The following is a 22,274-nucleotide window of genomic DNA, read 5'->3' as shown; positions in this document are numbered from 1 at the left end:
GCCTCTGTCACAAATATGTTCAAAATCTTCAGTTTTAACACTATATTCATGTAGATTTTTTTTTGGCACAGAATACATATATACAGCCATCTTCCTCTAGTCATTTAGCTGGCAGACTGAAAAATACTCATATTCTGTTAATGTAGGAAATGACTTCATCCACCTAGAGGATTGCCAACTCTTGAGAAATCAAGATTTATATTTAGCTGACAAATTTAGGTTGATAATTTGTGAGCTTCACTATTCTATAAGCAAAGCAATATTAGGAATGGAGAGCTGACTATTTTTCCCTCTTCTATTATTACTGGTAATACTAACTTGTTCTTGCTTCCCATATGTATCACTTTTGCTTTACATAGCATTTATTTGTAAACCTCAAATAACTGTTCAGCTCTGGTACTAATAAACAACTATAATAGTAATAAATATGATAGAATGGGCAGGTTTTGCCTTTGGTTTTCTTATTGAGTATATTTCTTTTTCATTATATTATCTAGAACAAATTATGTATATGGCAAATGCTTTTTGAATGGAATTACTTTTTTATTGATCTTTTACTTATACTTGCACTTTGTAATCATTTAAAATTATTTTTATTTTTTTAAAATTAAAATGACAAATATAGGGGTACTGTACAGAAACTTCTAAAAGTTTTTCATGATTAAGAACATTTGAATGAAAGGTAGAAAAGGCCTTTGAGGCTATTTAGATGAATGTTTTCATTTGACAAGTGAGGAAGCTGAATCCCAGAGTATCTAAATGACTTACCAAAGATTATAAGTGATGGAGCTTATATTGAACTGAAATCCTTTTACTTCGCATTTAGAATTCCTTCCTTTGAACAACTTGGCCTAATTTTTAAAAGAGAAATATGAAAAAAAATCTACTTTGAATTTTTTTAGAGACTTAGCTTGGCTTTTTTAAGGCACCTTTGATTTTCTATCATAATGTTTTAGGACAGAGTCAATTCTCTACTTATCAGCACTTTCATATTAGTAAACAAGAGGTGGTCCATTCTGTCAATTTTTGCCACTGGCTGTAGTTTTGGTAAAATGTATATTGGGGGAGTAAATTGAAACTCTTGGTTAAAATGATGGTTTATGATTATTTCTGGAATTCATTACTCAGTCTATTTATATTTTTCTAATATCAAGAATAATAGACTCTAGTAGATGTGAGAGTAGAGAATGAAAGGTTTCCACTCATCTGTGTTTCATCAACTGTACTCTTGTTGGACAACAATTGGACCTTTAAACTGTGTTTGGAAGTGCTGCCCAGAGTCATTAGGGATTTGCCTGAGGGTCTCATCCAGTTGCCATGGAAACCTTCCCCTCCAGTGATATACAGTAAAACCCTAAGCAAAGGTGATGAATGTAGGCTGAAAATATAAAAAAAGTGAAGAAATTATAGAAATCTAGGGAGATAACAATAGAAAGTATTTGCAGAGAAGCAGTTACCTATGCATGTATACAAATCAGTTTTTGATTTGATAAGAAACTATTAAAATAGAGAAAATTATCACATTTTAACAGGTATTATATGTCTTTCACTCTGGGTATATGACTCCAAAATAATTTTATTTGTATTCTTTAAGAATTACTCCATTTTCTTGATAAAAATATTGCATCAAGTCAAACCAGATAGAGTATTATTTTTCATTCTTGACAATACTGAGTTTTTCAAAAGTTCTTCTAGGTTTTCCCACCTTCCACATATTTAATGATAGTTTCCCAGACATGATAAAAGGGCAGAAAAGAACATCAATTTATAATGTCACCAAATAATATAGGGAAAAATGATGCTATTAGAAATAACCCTGAAACCGTAAAAGCATCTCTCATTCCCAAGTTTTGCTGTCTTGGAATAAAAATTCTGACATGAATTAATGGTATATAATTTGGATTCTTAGAAACATCTTGAGTTTTTTTTACTCATGATGATGTTTTCCTTGGATAACTCTTGACAAAACTATTTTAAATATTTATGATAAAATACTGATCAGGGGATATTGATGTGTTACATGAAGGACATACAAAGCACATAGAATCCAGACATGCATACACATGGGAAAATTTAATATATTTCCCTGATTAATCATTGAAACACAATTCAGAATATACAAACATATATTATATACATATTATATAAATATATTCAACACAATTTTCACTATTATAATTCACTTAAATTGTGAAATGATGGATGAAATGGACTCTTTTTTTTCATGAAAACACCAAAACATCTAGGACAAAAAGAGAAGCTGTCAATTTGTCCATTGAAATTAGGAGAAGGATTTTCTATCAAATATCTCTGATCCCAGATATTCAAGATATACATTAGGAGCTACTGTAAACACAGAGCTCCCCAATGGATAAAAAAAATCAATAGCTATATTGTCTTCTGTTTTTCTTTTGCATTTCCAGAATTTAGTATAGTACCTGGTATATCATAAACACTTAATAAATGTCTTATTGGTTGATATGAACAAAAGTTTCAAAATAACAGTTGCAAACTATAACCAACCATATGAAAGCTCGTTTCAAAATATTAATGATGAGATTTTCAAATCCAAATAACTCTGAATTTTCATTTTATACTAAAAAAAGTTGATCAAAAATGATAAAAAATGAGAATAATCAATATTGGAGTAGTTGTAGATAGGTTTACCAGATCTTTGTATAGTTCCTAACATAGTTCCTAAGCATTTAAAAATTGTTGAACTACTTCCCACTAGTAGCTGTAAGTGGACCTCTAAATTTATTCAACGATTTTCTAAAATAATTTTAAATTATGCAAAGACAATATCTGAAATGTCCTTGCCCTTTGACCCAAAAACCACATTGCTGATAAATGTTCCAAGAAGGTCAAAGTTAGAAATAAAATTTCCACAAAACTCAAATGATTTGTAGCTGAACTTTTTTCTATTAGCAAAGAATTGGAAACAAAATTAACATTCATGAGTTAAGGAATGGGGAATGGCTCAACAAATTATGGTATTTAATAGAACATTATTATGATGTAAGAAATGATTAATGTGAAGAAAGTAGAGAAACATGGGAAAAATTATGAATTGTTGAAAAGTGAAATAGAACAAAGAAAATAGTTATGTACAGTGACTACAACAATATGAACAGAAAGAAAAACGATAAAAATATATTTATATTATAATTATTTTTATTACTTTTGTTATAGTATAATTATTTTACTTATGAATTTATATTAACCTTTTAGTCTTTTTGGTTTCTGGTAATAGCCTATTGCAATGATTTTTCCAATAATGTCACCCAAGAAAAGCTTGAAAAACCAAAACTATTTCTTTTTGAATGTCTGATCATCCTTCATTTGTTTTTCTAATTTATAATACATCACTTTTTTTCTAGTAATAAGGATGGGATCCTCTTTGAACTGCACAACATAAACAATACATCTCCTGCCAAAAACTACAGGTAAGCAATAGACTATATCTTCTACCAAAAGACCACAACAGATATGCTCAAAATGGACACTTTAGATCATATGAAAAGTACAATATAAATCATCCCGTTGTCTAGGATTCAGAGAGATTTTACTTATGTTTGCCACAAATAAAAGATAGTTTGGAAATGTAGCATTTTGTATTCTTGAAAGTTTTTGAGTACTAACTTTATCATAAGATCTTTTATTTCAACAATTTCATAATTCACACAGCATACAAATTTTAGATTTGGAGGATTATTATGATAACTTTATAAGATATCTCCTTAATATTGTGGTTTTGGGGGAAAGTACTCACAAACATCCTTAAGTACAAAATGGAAATTTATTAAAATTAAACTGTTTCAATAATTAAAACACTACCCATAGTACTTCCTCATCAATACTATTAATGTAGCTTCTTCATAGACAACCTTCCATTGAACAATATTCACCATATTCTAGTGTTTCATACCACTAGCAACTAGTGTCAGGGCATTTGTATTATTAGAATAAATATATTTTAGGACATTTCTCATGGTATCTCACGGTATTTTATGAGGAATTGGGGATTTGCAAGGAGGAGTCAATGTAAATCTTTATATATCCAACCATTTAATCAATTTGACTAAAAGATATAAATAAATGCTTTGCTCTAAGATAGTAATATATAGAAACTAATATGAAATGATTGAAGGATTTGAATAACTAATCAAATAAGGCATCTTTAAATTAAGATGTGTGCTTGATAGAGTCAGATTACTTTTTATAGCATAAGAGCATGAAGGCAAGGCTTTGAAGAGACTATAAATGTGATATAATATAAGCAAAAGCCAAAATCATGTTTAACTTTATCCAATTACATCAAATTACTTTGGTCTTGTATTTACATGGGTATTTAGCATTAGATATATACAATATCTTTTAACTTATAACTAATATAACCCCATAAAGTCATGTATCATGATGGTAAGTATACAGAAAAAAAATAACAGATTCTTATTCAGAGAAAAGACCAATAAAATAAAATTTTGCCTAAGGACTTCAACATCTAAGAAGATCAATTAAAAATAGAAGGATAAGAAAATTCTTTATGCTATGTATGTATCAAAAGCAGGGCAATAATAATGACGCTTTTGTCTACTGGTGATTTAATAATGAATTGGTAAGCTATTTATGATGATTATCTAAAATAGAAGCAGGGACAGTGAGAAATTGTGTATTCGGTATCTATATGGAAATTTATTCTCATAAACATAATCCTGTCAAGAACAATTGATTTAAAATAAGATCATTTTTAGAGAGACAGTTTAAAATAATTACATTCCTGCTTAATCCTAAATTTGTTATCTCTTCAAAGTAAACAAAATAACTTGAAGATCCTGTACCTGGCATAATGCCTAGCACAAAGCTTCAGACAAGCCAAACTGTTACTATTACTAGTCATAAAATTTATTTATTGAAACATCAACAACTTAACAAAATTTAAAAGATATATCACTTTTCCAAATAATCATAACCTTCAATTTACATGGAACAAAATGATTTTCAAAATAGAGGGATATCATAGAGATCAAAATCATTTACATGTTGTGAGTAGAATAAATTAGTATAGTATAAGCCATTGTGAGTTAGTCTCTCCTTATAGCACTAACTTTATACCAACACGACATTTGACTAAATCTTTTTTCTCCAAAATCTCTAATAATATTCTCAGGAATTTTGTGGGGTTTTAGATATGGGAATCAAGTGACTGAAATTAGGTAGACTGAAACATAATGAATGACTGGGTACAAAATTGGATGGGGAAGGGAATGATTCTTTGTCAATTTGAGCTAAAGCAAGTTCTCTGGAGGTATTTATTTTAAATCAATGCCTTGAATGGAGACATTGAAACATAAAAAACAAATCATAGCTGAAGATATTATGCAGCTTGAAAGCTATATTAATGTTTAAAAAGTTGACACATTGGATGATAATTATAATATTAAAATATTTAAAAACTAGAATGATGACCCATAATTAATAAAAAAGATCTATACTTAGTTTTAAATGAAAAAATAAACAGTTCAAGTACAGGATAGAGAAACCTGGAGAATAAGCAGTTTATGTGAAATTTTTATAATTCTAATGATCTCTAGTTACACAATGACTAAACAGTAAGATATAGCTATCAAAATCTACTAATCATGTGTTTTATTAATAAAAATAGCATTCAGAATGACAACAATTTTAGCATGAAAGAAATAGTTTATCTAAGGTTTTCATTAAAAGAGCAGAGGGCTAAAGGGTGTTGGAAGTCCTTGTCTAATCTGCCTTGATCAGATGACATCTGGAGTACTTTTTCCACCCTGTTTTGGGCATCATATTTTAACAATGACATTGATAAACTGTCACTTATCCAAAGGATAGAGGGTAGCATGGTGAGGGAAGTGGAAATCATGCCATCATGATGAAGATTACTTGAAGGAATCTGGGATGTTTGGCCTGGTAAATAAAAGACTCTGGAAGAGAGTGGATTATAGCTGTCTTCAAGTACTTTCAAGTGCAGTTTTGTTGATTATTCTTAGTACATCCCCAGAAATTAGAACCAGCAGTAATTACTAAAAATTACAAAAACAGGTTTCAACTTGATATTTACAAAATGTATCCATTGGAGGTAGTGATTTTCTACTGACTAGAGTTGCCAATCATAGGTTGGATGTTCAGGTTTCTGGGATTTTATGTAAGGGCTTTTTCTGCTAAGATTCTGTTTGGATCAAATCACTTTTTTATTCCTTTATGCCTATGAGACAATATAATTCTGTCATTCTAGGATACTTAGAATAAGCTGTAAAATTATTAAATTGACAATGAGGAATAATCAAGAACCCTGAAGTATTTTTTAAAAAGTGTTTTCACTTTTATTAATAAATGTTTTAAATACCATCAACATAATAAAAAAAGACAATACATGAGAATAATAACCAAAAAGTCGCATGATAATGAATGATGCCTTCTACGTTTTATTAGAGAAAAGGAGGCTTGGGAAGGCTTGAGTTTGTGGGAAGATTTTAGAAATCAACAAAAAAAATTTTTTTCGATTAACAAAATTACAAAAACAAAATTAATCTTTAATAAAATACTTGAAAATGTGTAAAATAATTTCAGAAGGGGACACAAAATGGATAATTTTGCTACTACTATTAAATTTAATACAATAATTTCTAATGTTTATATAGTTCTTACTGAATTATAAAAACTGTGAAGTGCACCTGAGATACAAATAAGATATAAGACATCACTGCCTCCAAGAAACTCACAACTTAATGTGAGTTAACTTTAACCTTTCTTAACTTAATGTGTAAGAAAACAAATAAAATGATAGTTTAAAAATAAGTTATAAGGGAGGAAGAAGAAGGTTAAAGAAGGAAAACTTAAGAAAGTAGAGATGAGGAGAAAAGACATTCCAGAATATTAGAAAAGTAGGCTTTCTTGGGCTAGTTGTGAAAAGTTTATAATATAAACAGAGCACTTTTATATTTGCTTCTCAATGTTTTAGGGTGCCATTAGAGTTTTTCATGTAGGATGAATGACATGGTCAGATTTATGCTTTATAGAAATCACTTTGGCATGTAGATGTACTGGAGTGGGGTGAGATTTGTGGCAGGTAGAGTAACTATCAGACTTTAGCAGTAGTCGTGATGTGAGTTGATACAGGCCTACACCAAGATAGTTGCAGTGTCAGAAGAGAGAAACACATGTTTAAGGCATGTTGCAAAGGAAAAAATTATAGACTTTGGCACTAGACTGCATATAAGGAGTAAGAGATCGTGCAAAATAATAGATGATACCAAGGTTGTGAACCTGGGTGATTGGGAGGATGGTGGAAAACTCACAGTGTTAGGGGAAAATAAGATAATTTTGTGGGAAAGAGAATGAGTTTGTTTTTTGACGTGTTAAATTTAACATGTCTGCAGAGCATCCAGCTTAAGTTGTACAGTAAGCAGTTGGAGATCTGAGCCTAGGTTTGGCTTGGCTAAGAGAATCATCAGCATAGAGATGATAATTGAATCCATGGAAATTCAGATCACCCAAGTAAAATGGTATAGAGGGGGAGGATAGGAGGACAAGGGCAAAACTTTGTGGGATACTCATAGTTTGCATAAATTGGATGAAGATCCAGCAAAAAAAAAAGTAAGAAAGAATGGTCAGATAAATAGAATGAAAACAAGTAGAGAGTGGAGTGAAAGAAACCTAAATGGGTACAAGCATGAAGAAGAAAGTGATCAACATCATCCAAGGCTGCAGAAAGGTTAAGAAGAATACGGATAGAAAAAAGGCTCTTAGTTTTGGCAATTCAAGATTGTTAATGACTTCCAGAAGAGTAGTTTCAGTTGAATAATGGACTGGAAGTCAGACTGAGGAGGTAAGATGAGAACAAAAGTTTGTGATTTCATGTACAATCTTATATTTTTGTTGCTTTTTGTTGATTGGAAGATTTGTGTTTAGTGATTTTATAATAGAATAATACAAATACAATGATTAGAATAAAGAAGAAAAACATTTAAAAATCTATAGAGAATTTTTTTAAAAAGTAACACTACTAAACAAACCCCAACAAAAAGTAAAATAAAATAATGTTATAATAAACATCATAGGATTACTAAGTTTAGAGGTAGAAGAGACTTTCATTTTTCATAATATAACAGTTTAGGCCTAGACAGAGCATGAGAGAGTCACAAAGGTCATAAGAAGCAAAACTAGTATCCAATCTATTATCATCAAATTTGAAATTAATTTCTCTATTTCACCACAAGGCAAAAACATATTGTGATGGAATTAAGTAACATTTTGTAATTATTTAAACCTCTTTCTCAAATGTGTTAAAAGCAAAAGCAGAAAAAAAAAACAAAGAAAATACTCCAGAAGAAATTACCTGGAAAAGTAGTTGGAAAGCAGTGTACATGTAATCATATTCTTATTTAACATTTGTTAAATTAAAAGATCATAATGTGCATTCATGTTAATAACATAGTACTGATGCTATTTTATGATGTCTCCATTTATGTATTTTATTTTCTATTCTATGAACCATTACATGTGACTTCCATGTTTCTTTATTTTCTTCATGTTACCAGCAACCTTTGAACAAAAAGTTTATTTCCTGTTTTCTACTATTACCTATGATTCTTCTGTGAGAATTTTTCTGCAGATTTTTCCCTTGCCTTGCCAATACCTCTAAAAAGTACAACAAAGTATTTCTGGGGAAAGAGTATCCATATAAGTTTCCAAGGACCATATCAAAGAGAAAATTTGATTTTGGTTTCGGCCTCAAAATATCATAAAGTAGTTCTATTTTAATTTCCACTCCCACTCATGATATAGGGCTATTAAATTCATTTGCAACATGAAGTTTTCTGGCCAATTTTGAATTTACATTTTTCTGAGTTTATTTTCAGTGGTTTTTCTATAGAAATGAGTTGAAGCTATCACCCTGTCAAGCAAAAGGAAGATGGTACTCACTGCTAGTTTTGCTTTAAACTAGTTTTGTATCTTCTTGATTATTATTCTTTTGACATAGAAATGTAAAGCTATCACAAAGTACATCTCTCTTAAAGCTGAATGAAATTACCTAAAAGAGCAGGTATAGCATATCATGCTAAATGACACTTGTCATTTACATTTTATTAACAAAAAATGCATAATTTAACTTCCATTTTTGGATAATAACATTATCTTTTGTATTTGACCTGAATATCATTACTGTTTACTGTTATCTCTGTATGAGGCTGGTAAGTGATGTGTAGACCTAGACTTGGTATTGGGAAACTCAAGTTCAGATCCTGCTTCAGACACATATTGGGCAAGTCACTAACCTCCATCAACCTTAGTTTCCTCATCTATAAAATGGAGATAATTATAGCACTTACCTCATATGGTTGTTGGGGAAACTAAATGAGATAGTATATGTAAAACACTTTTCAAACCTTAAAGGGCTATGTAGATTCTAACTGAAATGTTTGTGTATAGTGTGCTGGGTCTTTGCTTTCTTTAGTCTTTTTTTCTTGATACAGTGATCCTCAAAATCTGATTTCTTTTGAAGAATTGTTATTAGAGATATGTGTCTTGTAAGACTTGGCCCTTTATTTCACTACTCTGTATACAACATATATAATAACAGGAGTTTGTTTCACTGAATTATTAACATGATGTCTTAAGATGTATTTCTATTATCTCCATCTGCACTTAACTAGGGCCTGACATGAAACACAATTAGGTATTCTGTACACTAGTATGCACAACCCAAACTTGTATCATTTTTTATAATTTCCTTGATGAAAATTGATATTATGGTGTGCTTCAGTGGACTACTTTTCCTACATTTGAAATTAGGGAAATTGTGTCCAGAAGGCAAATTAATATCCTCATGTTGACCAACTGGAAAACCATTCTTTCTGGAGTGATTTTTATCTACTCTGAGTGTGTTAATTCTTTTATTTACTTCTAATAGGCATATTTCAGTGTTTGTGTATGTGTGTGTTGCATTTAATCATTGTTATTTTGTGTCTGTAAAGGACATATATTTTGAAAACCTTTTTATCCTTTGTTTTGCTAATACAAAATATGTTAGTGCTTTCAGATTTTGCTACTCATTTTCTATAACTTCTCCATGTCTATAACAAAAACAGAGATGACCTTATATACTCACTCAAATATATAGAGATGTTTAATTTAATGCTTAATTTCAATAAATGGTACTGTATTCAATAATTCAGTCATGTTTGATGATCACTGTGGTTTACTTGACAAATATATTGGAGAGGTCTGCCATTTCCTTTTTCAGTGTGTCCACATTATATAGACAAGGAACTGAGGCTAATAGGTATAAATGCTTAGAATGCTTGCAGGATTTGAATTCCAATATTCTTAACTACCAGCTTGTGCTCTATCCCACTATATTATCTAGCTATCCCTTAATGACTAAGAATTCTCTTTCTGGAAATTATACCTTTGATATGATTCAGATTGACTGTGAAATACCTAGAGGACAGTGACTTTTTTTTTTTCACTTTGTTTTGTCTTTCTTTAAATTACTAACTCCTAGATAGAATTTTGCACTTCAAAGATACTTAATAATTTTTAACCACTGACTGAATGACATTAAATAATCAGAATTAAATCTGTAATATCAGTTCTCCTTTTGAATTTGTATTGTGTCAAGCAAAAACAAAACCTTATTTGTGACTGCCTTACATGTGTGGTACTTGTAATACAAATGATTTGAGATATATTTGATGGTAGGACAAAGAATTGATGGTTCATCTTTTATTTATCTTGAGGTGTTACCCAAAAAATTGTAGAAACTTTTTACTGAGCAATCTAACAGGTTAGCATTAACTTTTTCGTTTTTTATTAAAATTGAATGGGAAAGAGAAGAGAGCAAAGAAAGAAAATTTAAAATAATGATGACTTCCCAAACTATGACTAAAAATTTCCCAAAGCCAACTATAATAATGCCAATGCCTAGAATCTCATACTAAGGTGGAAGACTCCCACTAGTCTGCTGGGACCAATTACACAGTTATCATTACATAATCACAGCTTCCTGTAATATGAAAACATCATGGTGTAATGGGAAAAACAATGGATCTAGTGTCAGAAGATCTAAATTCCAGTGGTACATAGCAAGTGAATTAGCCTCAGAGCTATGTTTTCCCTTCCTTAAAAGGATTGGTCTCAATGCTGTCAACGTTCCCTTTCAGTTCAAAATGATATATTCTTAATTCCTCAGTGCTGTTAAATTGGTAATATATTTTCCTAGCTGATGTCCCTTCTTGGTAATAACAATATTTAAGATTTCCCCTTATTGGTCTGAACTGATAATGAAAATCTGTTTGTCTATTAACCTGGCACCTTATTACAACTATTTCCTGCCATGCTCATAGTTTTATTATCAGAACATAGGGAGGCAGGTAGGTAGTTCAGTGGATAGAGCACTGGGCCTGAGTCAAAAAAGCCTAACTTTAAATTCAGCCACAGATACTAACTGTATGACCCTTTCGAAATTACATAACATCTGTTTACCCAAATTCTTGGAGAAAAAAATGACAAATCACTTGAGTATGTTTGCCAAAAAAAAAAAAAAAAAACAACAACCAAAAAAACATACAGAGGTCATGAAGTAACCAACATGACCGAACAACCACAATAGGGAAACAAAGATTTCCTTTTCTTGAGCTTCCATTGAGCCATTCATCTCTCAGTCTTTTGGTAATAATAACATTTTTCCATATAGAAGTTGACTGCATAAAGAAATATCTAGTCCCTCTTATACTTCCTACTTCTCAGAAGTGGGATAACTCTTTCTCCAAAGAATTTACCCATATTCATTCAAAAACACCAAAGTACCCCCAAATAGTCCCCATTTTTCATTTCTCAAGCACTTGGATTGAATTATACAAACCCTCCAAGAACACGAGCAATCTGACCTAGGTTATTAATTTCACCCTAAAGAGAACAATGTTTTAATAGTTATTAAAATCATTGTGCCTTGAGAGCAACCACAATTCTCCTAAAGTGAGGAATGGAGGTCAGAACTCAAGAATATGCCCTCAGTTTAAGACTAGATGCCCATATTTGCATTCCGATCATATAATGATAATAACTACCATGTCTTAAACTTGTGCAAACCTTACAGTCAACTACTGCTTGGACAATATAGTAAGTTCACATATGCTTGGGAGGATAATGGAGATCTTAACCTTTAGATCAGCAATTGAACTGAAGTTTAAATTGTAGCCATATACAGTGGTACAGAAAGCTGGGGGAGGAAATATTATTCCTTGTATGTAAAATTGCATCTTATTAGATGCATATTTGTTAATTTTATTTGTTTTTAAGCCATTATAGGTAAATCATGGAATCACAATATATTAGTTTATATAAATGTTAAATCCAATAATGGATCCATCCTAGCATTTGGTTTGGGGAGTAAACATGGTGGTGTATGGCTAGTGATCCTTCAATCAAAAATAATTGATCAAGTATCATCCATTTTAATATAAAACCATCCTTATAGTACTTTATGATGAATGTCAATTTGGAAGCAAGAAATCATTGTCTAGCAGTAATATTGTAGTGTAGTCTAGACTCTTAAGTAGGATAGAGGTAACTTCTAAATTTTTCCCTTTCATCTTCCACAGACTGAGATCATGCACATCTGAAATGTGTTAGTTGAAATTCCACATAGTGCTGAATTGCCAAGTTTGTATGGAATGAACATGAGATAGATATTCAAAGTAAGGGAAATAAGAAAAAATTACATCCAAGGACAAATGTGTCTGATTTTCCCTGGGACGTCAGGGAATGCATATTCCCAAAATCTGGTGAGGAAAGTATTGTTTTTGGTCTTTATGCCCTCTTATTGATTTGGTCTTAGAGTTAGTTTAGAGCAAAGAGAATAAATATCAGTCAAACAATAAGCATTAGCAGAGCAATATCTACATATAAAGTATCATTCTGGGCTCTGTATTGGAGCAAAGAGAAGGAACAGATTATAAGCAACATTCCTTTTTTTTTTTTTTTAAAGAATCTATAATATTTAAAGTTGTATAGTACAACTGAAATTACTTTTGTAATTATCTGGTATCTTAAATATCTTTGCTTTTTATTTTTAAATAGATTTTTTATAGATTGGATCAAGTATTTATTGAAAAAAAAAAACTCAGGTTGAATTCCTAACTTATAGTTTTAAATTATTACAAAAGAACTGATTGCAGAAAACAGCAAAAAAGAAAATCTTAAACATAATTAACATAACTAGAATAAGAAGGGAAGCAGGGAATTGGGGAAAATGTAATATTTATCACTGATAAGATTTTATCAAAAAAATACCTAAGTAACTTACAGAAAAATGTTATTAAAAAGATGTTCCCCAATTGAAAGGCATTCAAAGACATGAACAACAATTCTTCAAAGAATTGCAGGCTGGTAACAACCATATTTTTTTAAAATGTTCCAAATCACTACTAATAAGTAATGCAAATCAAAACTACTCTTAGGTATCATTTCACATAAAAAAAAATTTGGACAAAGATAATAAAATAGGGAAATCATTGGAGGAATTTTAAACATAAGGTGGAACTAGCAAAAATGTTGGGTTTTTATACTTCATTTTCAAAAAGTACTAATTATATTACAAGTAGACTATTAAATATGCTAGGACTTGGTCCAGTCATTCTAGAAATATGTGAAGAAAATAAACATGAAGATCCTTTGACCCAGAGATTTGACTGTAAGGTCTAGAATCCATGGAAATTGGTGATTTTTAAAAATGTCTCATATGTAAGGAAGTATTTTGTAACCCAGAAGCACACAATTGGAAACAAAATAGCTACCCATCAATTAGGACATATCTAAACAAACTTGGTGTAGTGTTTGTATGTTTTGTATTGAAACTGTTTTGATGAAGGAATTGAGAAACATGGAGAGAAATGGATTTAAGTGAGTCAGAAGAATCAGTAAAGCAATATATACAATGACAACAAAGTAAATAAAATAAGTAATAAAGTAACTGAAGTTAAATATTGAGAAATTATGACTAAATTAGTCTCCAAAGAAGAGAAGGAAAAATTGACTTTTCTTTGCATAAATTTGAATCTTTGGTTGAAGAATATTATGGATGTTGTCAAATATTTTCAATGTGTTTTTGCTATAAAGATTAATATTTTTTAAGAAATTGCTGTTTAGAAGGAAAGATTGGAGGGATGCATTTAAGTCCCATAAAATAAGCTATAAGTAAAATTTTAATGTTTAAAATGAAACAAAAATAAAATAAAATAATATTGAGGAGTTTGCAATAATATCAAAATATTTTAATTAAATTCAGTGATATTTCACTAAGAGTCTGCTATGTATAAAGGTTGAGTGGTAGTTTCTAGAAATACAAAAAGGGGTTAAGACATAGTTTTTGGCCTAATGGAGTTTTTAATTTAATATGAATGATTGATGCATCCTTCCAATCCATAACATCATATCTCTATGCTTCTCAACATCAATGCCCCTGACTCTTTAGTGCAAAAAATTGGGCTAAAGTATTAGAATTGATTAATGTTCAGAAAATCTTTTGTTTGTTTCTTTCTGTACATTATATATGTTCAGAAGAAAACAACTCTTTGAAAGCAACTGAGACACTACTAGCCTGGCTCTGAATTTTATAAAGATTTCAACATACTGTACAGACCAATATGATTAATATCATTATTGTGATGTTTCACAGCAATGATGGGTCCAGATGTTTGAGTTTTGATTACATCTAAGTTGGAATCATTGGAAAATGTGTGATTTAATTTATAGACATGGAAATAATTATTTCTCCATCTCATCCATCACTCTGCCAGTATCAAGTATTTTGCAATCAATTCAGTGATACACTGATAATGCTAAAATTTTCCACATATTACTTTCAAAATGTGCATTACTTCAAATTTTAAAATTTAGATGAACATCATTTTGGCTGTGTACATATGTGTTTATATGGATATGTATTTGTGTGTGTATGGGAGGAGGGGTATGTATGTATATTTAAAAGTTTAAATATTATTTAACTTTGCTCCCTGGAAAGCTTTGAGGAAGTGCTATGTCTTGAACTTTTTCTCAACATAAATAACCAAGATGACATTTCACTAAAAATATTTTCTAAGATATATTAAGATCGACTTTGGAATGGCAACAAATTATAATTTCTTATAACATTAATGCAAAACAGACTCCTCTGTTTAAAACATGTTAAATTTTTTATTTTTATATTTAGATATTATTCAGAGCATAAAAAACAATTAATTTTATTACTATTTTAGCAATTTCTTATCATCTACACTTTTTAATTGGAAAGTTTTCCAAGCAAGATAAAAGAAGGGACACTTTCTATTTCTTCCAATATGATGTTACAGGAACTATTTCTAAATGACTTCAATAATTTGTTTTCACCCATATATTTCAAATTTCTGTTAATGCCCCTCAGGTAACAACCTCCATGAGATACTTTCATTTTGTAGTGACTAAACGTTTACTAGATAATGTCAGTTCTGAGTAAAGTATCATAGTTCATAAAATGGATGATCCCTGATATATCAAGTATTTAATTTTTTTTGTTGTTGTTGAAACTAGTATTAAATAAAACACATTTTCTGCTTCTTTGCTTTATTTTCCTAATACACATGCACACACACAAAATAGATGGCACTTAGCATCTATCATTCTTATCTCACAACTGCAGTTGTATAAAAGGTGGCTAAGAAAAGCAAGAGACAATGATATTGGTGGGTTGCTGTGTGTATATTTTGGGGCATTTGTTTTTTAAAGAATTGGAAATAAAAGGAAATAAAGATTAATTTCCCTTTCATTATTGAATGGTTAGAGGTAGATAAGCAGATTTGTAGTGAGGTCATCAGTCACAATTGGATGGTAATTTGAAAATGGATTAGCTTAGAAGTAGCAATTTCTGCTCCATGGGTTTCCTTGAAAAAGTCTGCTTAATTCTGTAAGAGACCTCATAAACTGGCAGAGATCAATGCCTACCTAATGTACCATTGTGCATTGGGCACACTTCAATGATTGTGCACACAGCTGTGGTTTGCTTTTGCTTGATATTTCTTTAACACTTGCACCACAGGTGCTCCACTTGATTATTTGGCCCAAGGGAATAAAGTCTTAAAAGAATTAAATTGGGTGAGAAGCTTTTCTTCCCTAGGAGCTTTTCACTTTTTAACTGAAGAATAGTCCTATGAGATGTCAGTATCATTGTAGAGAACACAAAATATAAACAGCATAATCTATGTAATGATAGTAAGCCTCTAGTCTTTCTTTGACTTTCTTATTCAATTTGTATCTCAATGGAAATGTTTCTTTTATAGAATTTTAAGAGAATAGAAACAAGAAAAGTATTAAGTTCAAAACATTACTGTCTGTATTTTAGTGTTTAACATTAAAATGATTTGTTTTCTATATTATTGCTAAAAAATAACATTGAAAAATTATTTAATTATTGAATATTTTAAATTGCTATTTGTACATTGATAAGATGATACTCAAAAGAAAGTAAAATAAATCAACTAAGTTAACAATTAATTTTGATTGAAGATGATGTTTAACTGACAATATTCTTATTCTGACTTTAAAAATATTTTGTTATTCCCAGGCCAGCTTTAAGCTTGTGGTATACAATTTGAAAGGTTGGCTTGTATATTTTAAACTAATAATTTAGAAGATCTTTAAAGTTTTAAAGTTCAAAGTCTTTTTTATCCCCAGTGATTAGAATATATGTACTTAATATTTGTTTAATTAAATTGTAATAATTGATATTCAAAGTATTAATATTTATTCATATTTGGGAAAGACCTACTTAATGAAAGGACTTACTATATCATAATGAAATTTTCAGCAAAAAATAAAAACAGTTTAATACACATGTGCATCCCTTGATAAAGGTCTGAACACTATATCTGATACCTTTAAAGATTGCTTTCCTGGGTTACTAGATTTTAAAAAGATGTATTTGTATTATATAGAAAACATTAGTAAAGGACATAAAACAGTCATAAATAATTTTAGAAAAACATAATATAATAAATAAATCCCAATAATATAGATGAAAACTCAGATCAGCAAGCAACAGGACCAGGCTTAATCATAAAGGCAAAAGTTGGCTATATATGTAGTATAATTTCAAAAGGATTAGATGGACTTTCTGACCCAATCGGCTCAAGCAGTGATTGGAATTCCATTGAGGAGGAGTATTTAAATCAATAAAAATAATGATTAAAGTCTAAACATACTTGGAAGAGACGGCATATAAAATGAAAATAACAGTATGATGACAGCAAACTTTCAATAAAGCAGGTTTTAATAGAGAAGAGAGTATTGTGTCACTAAAGAAAATATATCTATTGATCACAAAATAGAAAAATTTGATTACATAAAATTAAAAAGCTTTTGTACAAACAAAACTAATGCAAACAAGATTAGAAGGGAAGTAACAAATTGGGAAAATATTTTTTATAGTTAAAGGTTCTGATAAAGGCCTTATTTCCAAAATATATAGAAACGGACTCTAATTTATAAGAAATCAAACCATTCTCCAATTGATAAACGGTCAAAGGATATGAACAGATTTCAAATTTTCAAATGATGAAATTGAAACTATTTCCATTCATATAAAAGTGTTCCAAATCACAATTGATCAGAGAAATGCAAATTAAGACAACTCTGAGATACCACTACACAACTGTCAGATTGGCTAAGATGACAGGAAAAAATAATGATGAATGTTGGAGGGGATGTGGGAAAACGGGGACACTGATGCATTGTTGATGGAGTTGTGAAAGAATCCAACCATTCTGGAGAGCAATTTGGAACTATGCCCAAAAAGTTATCAAACTGTGCATACCCTTTGATCCAGCACTGCTACTACTGGGCTTATATCCCAAAGAAATACTAAAGAAGGGAAAGGGACCTGTATGTGCCAAAATGTTTGTGGCAGCCTTTTTTTGTAGTGGCTAGAAACTGGAAAATGAATGTATGCCCATTAATTGGAGAATGATTGGGTAAATTATGATATATGAATGTTATGGAATATTATTGTTCTATAAGAAATGACCAACAGGAGGAATACAGAGAGGCTTAGAGAAACTTACATGAACTGATGTTGAGTGAAATGAGCAGAATCAGGAGATCATTATACACTTCAACAACAATACTGAATAAAGATGTATTCTGATTGAAGTGGATATCTTCAATATAGAGAAGATCTAATTGAGTTCCAGTTGATCAATGATGGACAGAATCAGCTACACCCGGAGAAGGAACATTGCAAATTGAATGTAAACTGTTTGCACTATTGTCTTTCTACCCAGGTTACTTTTACCTTCTGAATCCAATTTTTATTGTGCAACAAGAAATTCAGTTTTACACACATATATTGTATCTAGGATATACTGTAACACATTTAACATGTATGGGATTGCCTATCATCTAGGGGAGAGGATAGAGGGAAGGAGGGGAAAATTTGGAAAAGAAGTGAGTACAAGGGATAATGTTGTAAAAAAATTACCCATGCATATGTACTGTCAAAAAATTATAATTATAAAATTATTAAAAAATTAAAAATTAAAAAAAGAAAAGATATCAAAGATCAATAACAGAGTAGGAAGGAAAATCATTCAGAAAGGAGAGCAGTAGGCTGCCTGAGATTAAAAAAAAGGAAAGAAGAAAGGAAGAAAAGAAAAAAAGAAAGGCATTTTATTAAGTGCCAGCTTTTTGATAGGCACAGAGCTAGGTGTTTTACAAATTATTTGATCCTCACACAACCTTGGGAAGTAAATGTGATTATTATCTCCATTTTATACTTGAGGGAACTCAGATAGACATGTTAGCCTACTTCCTAGACTCATCCAGCCAAAGGAAGGAAAACAGATCGTGAATTTGTCTGTCAGAATATTCTTAGCATAATGATAGTAGGGCTTATATCAAGAAGTGGATTTTGAGGTTTAGACAAGTTGATACTTGAGATCCTTATTAATTCTAAAGTGCTATTACTTTATTATTTGTGATATCGAACGATAATAATCAAACATATAGAGTACCAAAAAGAAAAAGATAATGTGAAATGTTTTTGAGGTTTCTTGTCATGTGATACAATGTTGGTGTACCCTGCAGTAGAGATAGGAACAGAAAATGCTTATGCATTATATACATGATAGCACTTTTATTATATTTAACTTTGTTTTGTTATAAAAAAAATGCCCAATTTCAGTTCTCGCAGACCAATAAGTCAAATTTCCTGTTTTAGCAGATGATCTCTTAATATGAAGTTGTTCTTTCATTAATTCATCCATCCCATCTCCACTCTAGTTAGCATCTTTAAAGACAGTTACAACAATCTTTGAGATAACTTTGGTAGGATTTTATTCTTATTACCATAGGTTAAGAAGTTAAGTTTTCCCAGACTATCTTGATTGGCATATCTTTTGACAGGTCTTGGATCTGGTCTGCCAGGTGCATTCCATGCCTTTGCACCTAGGAAACCCCCAAGGCTATATTTCCTCTGTAAAAGATCTGCTTATGATGAAGATCTTAAGTTCTCTTCAAAAGTAAGCCCACTATGAGGTACTCTCCTACTCCCCCTCATAGTGCCTTCCCTTTAATAGTCTTTTCCCTTACTCTTTTTCTAACTCTGGCTAGTCTGCTAAACTCTTCTATGGGATCTAATCTGCTACTTAATGGCATACTTAGGCCTCATAGTGTATTCCTTTAATGGATTCTTTAAAATTATTTTCCTTGCCAACTATAAGCTCTTCCAACTATTTTTTATATTTGCCACTCCTGATGTGTCTATTTTATTTCTTATTTTTGTCTGTAAACACTTCTAAATACACCTTCCTTTTGGCAAAGAGAATGGCCATTGTTTAATTTGTCATATTTATTTCAAACCAGATATTGCTATCTTAACATCGTCAGTTTTATAGGTTATAGCATTCCTATCACAGGAAGGCAATAAGCATGATCTTATTTAAAAAAAAAAAGCAACAGGGGGAAAGGGACAATAGCTTGAAATAGTAAAATGAACAACAAAACTAACAATACCTGAGGCATAAAAACTTTAAAGTTGTGAAATACTTTGTGGAATCTTTTGTTACTATAGGTATCATTTCCACTCTTTTACAAAATTTCTCCAACCAATGAGATATTGACAGGAGTAAAACAAAGGAGATAAAATTTAAAGGAGCAAATATCATCAATTAATGACTTTAGACTTTACCAACATTTGAAAATGTTATCATTCTTTTCATATTAGGAATCTGTGATTGTGCTTCTATAACTCATTTTGAAATATTCCTGGAGTTCCATTTTCAGTGGAACAATACTGTATTTAATGCTTCTAATATCTAATAGTTGATGAAGAGCAGCAAAAGCTGGTATTTGGCTTAGAGTAAATAATTCAAATATGAACTTATCTTTCCCTTTCTATATACATAATTTATGCATTATTAATTGTTAATTATGGCTGTAGCACACACCTAGAGTATGACAAAAGTTATAATCTCTTCCTCCTTCATCAAAGAAGATTCTTTATGTTTAGGGCTATAATAGAATCAGGTACTTCTAGAATTGCTTAGTTCTTCAGGGAAGACATAGTTTTACTTATTCCTAGATTTGGAGATAATGACATCAGGATGTTGTTGCTTGAATCTGGTGATCACATTTAGGTCAAATAGATGGATCCCATCTAGAGTCTCCCACATGGACTATATATGTTACAAAAAGAGTTATCCCTTCTTGTAAGGCATGAAGTTGCTGCTATTGATTGTTAACAGAGAGTTACTCCTCAATTACAATTAAGTGTCGACAATCTTTTATGATTAACAGTCCCTTCCTCTTGCCAGTCACCTCTTAAAATGCCTAAACTCTCTTAGTTTGATACCCTAAGTTCACTGTTGAAATGCAACTGTTGTAGGTCACTTAGTAGTTAACATAAGGAGATTTACTTAGCTATACCATAGAAGGAATGTTCAATAAGAATATTGTGAAAAGTAGTTGAGGTAATTGGACACACATATACACACATGTACACCAACATGTGAAGATGTATCTGAGAAACAGGGCAAGGTATAAAAAAGTCTTAAAGTCTTGTGGTCTTAAGACATTCACCAATTTTGAAAGACCTAGATTCCATTTATGTGGCTCTTTTTTATAGCTTGGGAACCCAAGTTAGGGAACCATGTCAATATAGCCAGAGGTTGCTAAAAAATTGCACCAAAAAAAAAGTGGAATTTGAATCTTAGACCCTTGGGCCAATCATGTAATTCTGATGGTTTTGCTACCATTGGAAAGGGATAGATAAATGTCCAATTAATGTGGGGACAAGGATTACTAGATTGCTTCCACAACATCCTTCTACTTTTATCTTTGATTCCTTGACCCCTCTTCTCTCAACTATGATATTTCTCTACCAATTATTCCTTATAGGCTATCCTCAATCTATCTTTCCCTGAATTCCCCTGGATCTACAAAAAAAGCTAACTTTTCCCATATTATGATATTATCTTCTCTTGACTTCACAGCAACTTAAATTTGTCCCAATATTCCACTATGAAATTTCTTGGAAAAGTACTTTATTTAGTCTCCATTTACTAATCACTTATTCCCTCATTCATTCCAACAAGACTTCTAGCTCGCTCCTTTCACAAAAATATCTCTCTTGTATATGGAAGTAGCTTTTTATATGACCTCCTTATAAATAAATCTATTAGGCTTCTTTCCTTCATTGGCGGAAGGAAAGGGGAACTAGGAACTTTTAACTCATATGTGTATTGATCTAGATGTGGACTTCATTTGAGATATACAGAAGGAAACTAGGCCAAGGTCTAATGAACCACAAAGATGAGAGTGTTTTTAGTTGTTCTCCAAGGCTAACTCAACCTGTTTCTTGTGAAACCAGGGTTTGGGGTATAAAATAAAGGGTTTGCACTAGATGAACTTCAAGATCTAAGGCCATCCAGAAGCCACTTCCTTCCAGGCCATTTGTTAAATTTTCTGTGTAGGTATTTATGTCTTAGAAATCAGCACACAAATCAGGGATGATTTGTTGTTTTATTGATTTTCTAGACTTAAGAAAATCCTATAGAAAATATTAATATTGAAGAATACATTTAAAATACTTCAAATATGTTTTACCATATTTTTGGAGAAACAGTTGTTAAACATTTACCAATACACCTTTTGTTTTAGGCTGTTCTTCTTTCTACTTTATATTCTTTAATTTTTCAACAAAATGGATTAGT

The 22,274-nt window shown here is 30.9% G+C and overlaps 1 protein-coding gene across 4 annotated transcripts in view; it reads left to right on the top strand.

Moving 5' to 3' along the window:
* Positions 1 to 22,274, top strand: part of SEMA3A (semaphorin 3A) — a 636,674-nt gene that overhangs the window by 251,299 nt on the left and 363,101 nt on the right. For all 4 annotated transcript variants that reach the window (XM_074268519.1, XM_074268522.1, XM_074268521.1 and 1 more), the window contains exon 2: positions 3,381 to 3,446. The gene's annotated coding sequence lies outside the window, so the exon portion shown is untranslated. The remainder of the gene's footprint in view (positions 1 to 3,380; positions 3,447 to 22,274) is intronic.

This window comes from Sminthopsis crassicaudata, chromosome 5, assembly GCF_048593235.1.
Source record: "Sminthopsis crassicaudata isolate SCR6 chromosome 5, ASM4859323v1, whole genome shotgun sequence".
Classification (NCBI taxonomy): Eukaryota; Metazoa; Chordata; class Mammalia; order Dasyuromorphia; family Dasyuridae; genus Sminthopsis; species Sminthopsis crassicaudata.
Note: the sequence above shows the minus strand (reverse complement) of the source record. Positions and strands in the feature narration are given on the sequence as shown.